The sequence below is a fragment of the Triticum aestivum genome, chromosome 2B, assembly GCF_018294505.1.
Source record: "Triticum aestivum cultivar Chinese Spring chromosome 2B, IWGSC CS RefSeq v2.1, whole genome shotgun sequence".
Taxonomy (NCBI): domain Eukaryota; kingdom Viridiplantae; phylum Streptophyta; class Magnoliopsida; order Poales; family Poaceae; genus Triticum; species Triticum aestivum.
In genome coordinates this window covers 199,391,207-199,396,871 of record NC_057798.1, presented here as the reverse complement: position 1 = coordinate 199,396,871, position 5,665 = coordinate 199,391,207, and positions in this window count along the sequence as shown.

Here is a 5,665-nt window from a genome sequence, read left to right as displayed (position 1 = left end):
TCCCACAAATTGAAGTCCCGTTGTTGACACGGGAGGATCTGGCAGAAGAGAATGACTTGGACCACGTTGACAAGCTTGACCTTCTTGGTCACTAGGTCTCGGACGCAGGTTTGGAGTCCGGTCACCTCTTCCAAATTGCCCCACGATAGGCTCGTCTCTTTCCAAGATGTGAGCCGGGTGGGGATGCCGGATCGAAATTCGGGGGCCGCTGCCCACTTAGGGTCACGCGGCTCGGTGATATAAAACCACCCCGATTGCCACCCTTTGATGGTTTCCACGAAGGCACCCTCGAGCCAGGTGACGTTGGCTATCTTGCTCACCATGGCACCTCCGCATTGCGCTTGTCAGCCTTTCACAACCCTCGGCTTGACGCTGAAGATCTTCAGCCATAGGCCAAAGTGGGGCAGGATGCGGAAGAAGGCCTCACACACGACGATAAACATCGAGATATTGAGGATGAAGTTCGGGGCCAGATCGTGGAAGTCCAGGCCGTAGTAGAACATGAGCCCCCAGACGAACGGGTGAAGAGGAAAACCCAGTCCACGGAGGAAATGGGGAAGAAAAACAACCCTCTCATGGGGCCTGGGGGTGGGGATGAGTTGCCCCACATCTGGAAGCTGGTGTGCGATGTCGTTAGACAAGTATCCGGCCTTCCTTAGTTTTTTGATTCGCCCCTCTGTGACGGAGGAGGCCATCCATCTACCTCCCGCTCCAGACATGGTTGGAGAAGGTTGAGATGGGAAGTGCGGGCTTGGGCGCTGGAGCTCGAGCGCGCAGGGACGGATAAGCAGAGGAGGAAGAAGGCGTGAATGGAAAGGGCGGATTCTTATCCCCTTATAAGGGCGGCCAAAACTACGAGCCCCCCACCGGCCTAATAAAACTCGCTTATGTCCCAAGCGTCGCGGTTAATGGCGCGGTTGGGTTACCCACACCCGTATTGATGAGAATCCCGGAATAAGGGGACACGATCTCTGCTTTGACAAGACGTGCCAAGGAAACCGCCTCGCTAAACGCGCTGAGGTGGAACAATAAAATGAATAAAAGCCTGGCCGTGGCATGATGTCACGCCGCGGAATACGTCAGCAGATCCGATTAACGCAAATATTATTCTCTCTACGATGGAATGTGGAACTTATTTTGCAGAGCCGGACAGTACCCTGGTGTTCAACATCTTCTATGAAATTTTCGGAGGAGGAACCCGCCTTGCAATGCCGAAGACAACTTGCCCGCCGGACTCGTCGTCATTGAAGCCTGGTTCAGGGGCTACTGAGGGAGTCCTAGATTAGGGGGTGTCCGGATGGCCGGGCTAAGACCTTTGGCCGGATTCCCGGACTATGAAGATACAAGATTGAAGACTCCGTCCCGTGTCCGGATGGGACTTTCCTTGGCATGGAAGGCAAGCTTGGCGATACAATATGAAGATCTCCTCCCATTGTAACCGACTCTGTGTAACCCTAGCCCTCTCTGGTGTCTATATAAACCGGAGAGTTTTAGTCCGTAGGACGAACAAAAATCATACCATAGGCTAGCTTCTAGGGTTTAGCCACTCTGATCTCGTGGTAGATCTACTCTTGTACTACCCATATCATTAATATTAATCAAGCAGGAGTAGGGTTTTACCTCCATCGAGAGGGCCCGAACCAGGGTAAAAACATCGTGTCCCTTGTCTCCTGTTACCATCCGCCTAGACGCACAGTTCGGGACCCCCTACCCGAGATCCGCCGGTTTTGACACCGACGAAGAGTCCTTGGGATACCATAATCCAAGTGTTGATGTGTGAGCTAGATATCGAAGAATATGTTTCACAACCTTATGGTGTGATTCCTTCGGTGTAGCTTGAAATCGGGCACACATGCAAACACTAAGCATAATATCCGGCCTAGATGCACATAGGTACAATAAAGAGGCAATCATGGAGTGGTATACCTTTTGATCGAAGTCTTCACCACTTTCATGAGTGCATAGATGGCCGTTTGTGGGCATAGGGATTTTGATGCCTGTCGGATTTCGGGTTCCGGCAGACCCTCTAGGTTTGAACACTGGGGTGCACACGGAGATCTCGCCCTCTACCTACATGTACCTCGCCGCCTCGCTAGGATCTAGCTATGAAAGGAACACCACAAGAGACACAGGGTTTATACTAGTTCGGGCCACCATTGTGGTGTAATACCCTACTCTAGTTTGTGGTGTGGTGGATTGCCTCTTGGGCTGATGATGAACAGTACAATGAAGAACAGCCTCGCGAGGGTCTATTCTTGGCTAATGCGATGAACTGCTAGGGGGAGTTCAGTCACTCTTTCTACTGGTTTCCTGATGATGATCCCCCTGCCTCTACCTTGTGGGTGGCTAGTCCTATTTATAGGCAAAGGCCCCGGGCCTCTTCCCAAATATTGAGCGGGAAGGGCACCAACAATTGGCCATTTTGAACGGGAACATCTAGTACACTTATCCTGACTAAAGTTGGTCCTCGCCTGTCAAAGGCTCTGGTGGTAACGCCGGCTGGGGCTCCACAATGACCTCCTTCCTGCCGTTGCGATGGTCTTGGTCTTGTTGCACCGAAACGGATGCCTTTACTTGATGCCCTCGCCTGCGCTTGCTTCCTTTGCACCAAAGAGGAAAGGAGGACACTGCGCGGGCTGATGCTCGTGAGGTACCCTGCCTTGATCTCTCCGCCTCCTCGCGAGCCAGCCTGACGAGGCCGTGCCTGAGGAAGCTTCTTGTCGTCCACCCCGCGAGGCTTGGCCCTTTGCGAGGGCCTTGAGCTCGTGCTGATGAAGATGGACCGTGCTGGGCCGCCCCTTGAGCCACGCCACAGGCCGCAGGCAGGCAAGTCTGGGGACCCCCGTTCCCAGAACACTGACAGTAGCCCCCGGGCCCAAGGCGCGCCCGGACTTGGCCGAGCAGAGAAGCGAAGGGGGAAGTGCGAAGAGCCGTAGGCCCTAACAGCCTGCGGCCCCGGGCGCCGCGTGGCGGTTGAGTGGACGTGGGCGGCCCTGTTCCCGCACGCCTCCTTATTCTGCGCCCAGCTAGGCGGACCCGTGGTTGCACACAAGACACAATCGTTCCTCTTTTCGCTGCTCGACCGTCCCCTGCTCTTCCCCCTCTCGATCTCCAGTCTCTGCTTCCAATCCAATCTCGAATCCTCCCTCCCCCCATTGCCATGGCTCCGACGAAGAACGGAAAAGGGAAGAACTCGGTGCCTCCGCCTCGCTCGCCATCGTTGGCGGCTCCCGCCGTTGATCCGTCTATCATACTCAACCGAGAAGGCTTGGGCAAGGTCAGCTCTTCTCTGGCCACCAGCTTCAACGAGTGCGAGAGGACGACGGCCTGGCCCCCGTCCCACTTATCCATCGACAGACTAGTCACTGAGGTCCGGTACTTTGCCGATGCCATATGGGCGAGATTGGTTCCCCCCTTTTCCAATTTCTTCAACTTTGTGCTTTCCCATTACCAGATCCATATGATGCATTTGGGTCCTGAATCCATTACTCTTCTTGCCGTCTTCGCCTTTGTCTGTGACGCAATGATGGGCATCCCTCTTTCGGTTGCCTTGCCTGCTCTTCCTCCTCTCGAACTCCAGTCTCTGCTTCCAATCCAATCTCGAATCCTCCCTCTCCCCATTGCCATGGCTCTGACGAAGAAGGGAAAAGGGAAGAACCCGGTGCCTCCGCCTCGCTCGCCGTCATTGGCGGCTCTCGCCGTCGATCCTTCGATCATACTCAACCGAGAAGGCTTGGGCAAGGTCAGCTCTGCTCTGGCCACCATATTCAACGAGTGCAGGAGGACGACGGCCTGGCCGCGTCCCACTTCTCCATCGACAGAGTAGTCACTGAGGTCCGGTACTTTGCCGACGCCCTGTGGGCGAGATTGGTTCCCCCCTTTTCCAATTTCTTCAATGCTGTGCTTTCCCATTACCAGATCCATATGATGCATTTGGGTCCTAAATCCATTACTCTTCTTGACGTCTCCGCCTTTGTCTGTGAGGCAATGATGGGCATCCCTCCTTCGGTTGCCTTGCTGCGCCACTTCTTCTCTCTGCGCCTCGTCGACCCCACCCAATGCTCGGGGTGCATGAGCTTCATTGCCGCACCAGAAACAGCGGCCTTAGGGATTTATTTCAGCCTTCCTCCGTCCACGCCTGGATTCCGCGAGCGGTGGCTATACGTGGATGTAGGGGTGCCCAGCCCCCTGCTTTCGGAGCCAACGCCGCCCGTTGTCCCCAATTCAGGCTGGGGCCAGGAGACGCTCACGAGCCCCCGGCTCATCTTTGTCTGGCGTCGCTTCACGCTCTTGAGGGTGCTCGGCATGATGGTGCCCAGGGTGGTGAAGGAGTTCCTGCTACACCGCATTGCTCCCCTCCAGTGCCACTCCCGCCGGATGTGGGCCTTCAGCGGGCGTGGAGATCGCATGAGGCTCCAGGAGGAGGACCTGACGCCCGAAGCGCTGAGGAAGGTGCTCTTGGTCTTGACGGGGGACCCTTCCCCCGGCAGTGTCCGGCAAGGGAGGGCTTTGCTGTACCTTTGCTGGAACAGTGGCGACTTTGTGAATCAGATTCCCGGATTTGACGAATGGGGGCTGCGCCCCACTGGCCCTACGGGGCCTCGCGAGAACCCAGTGGTGCTGACTGCCCTCCCAGTCGCCCACTGCGGCCCTTCCTCGAGTGGCGGAGCAGGGAGGCATGGGCCGCTGGAGGCTGAGGGGCCCCCCGAAGGGGTGACAACGCCAAGCGGCACTCCTGAGGGGGTAGCTCATGAGGCCCGTACTGCTGCGGGTGGAGATGTTGAGCCGCTGCCCGCGGTGCCCATGGTTGAGGCTCCTGGGGCCCCAGCTTCCCTTCTTGGCGACGCGACCGGTGGCGTGCATTAGGGCGATGCCCCTGATGCTGGGCACCTTGACTTCTCTTCCTCATCGCAGGCTGACCCCTGCGCTCAACTCCTGGGCCGCTTCCGCATGGACTTCGAGGCTCTCCGGAAGAAAAGGGAGGCCTTGGGTGACAATTACCCTTGCCGCCTGCTGAAGCGCAAGAAGTATTTCGCCATTGATGAATAAGCCTTCCCCTTTCCTAGCTCCTGATCCTCCCGTTGCTCTGGCTGATCCTTGCTCTGCAGGGCCCTTCCTGCCGAGCTCACGGAGATGGCTGAGGAGCCATCCCCCCAGGCTCCGCCCCCTCCACCGTCTTCGAGCGCTCCGAGCTCAAGCAGAGCCCTCGCGGTGAGGCCGGTCGGAGATGTGAGCTATCCTATGGTGCATCGCGGCTCTGCGCGCCTCGCGACCCTCCTTCACGAGCCTTCTCGGGGTATAGCCAGCCTGCCTTGGGCTTCATGTCTGGTCATGGATGGCGATTGGTTGTGGTCGGCCCTGTGCTCTTCACTTGGGGATGGGCTGGCTCCTGGCCGGGCTTCTGGCGAGGTGTGCCCGACCATCGCGAGGGTGCCAGCCCCTAGCCCCCTGCCCAGAGGAGGAGTGCTGATTCGTGGCCCTCGCGCTTACTTGGGGCGGATGACGACGCGGAAGACGTGCTCGAGCGCGCCCGGAGGCGTCGCATTCTTCGCCAAGGGTTTCTTCGGAGGGCGGCTGACGCGGTGAGCCGGCTTGGTGAAGAGCTTGCTGATGAAGATGCGCACCTTGAGGCTGAGGGCCTGCACTTGGCTGAAGAGAGGCGCAA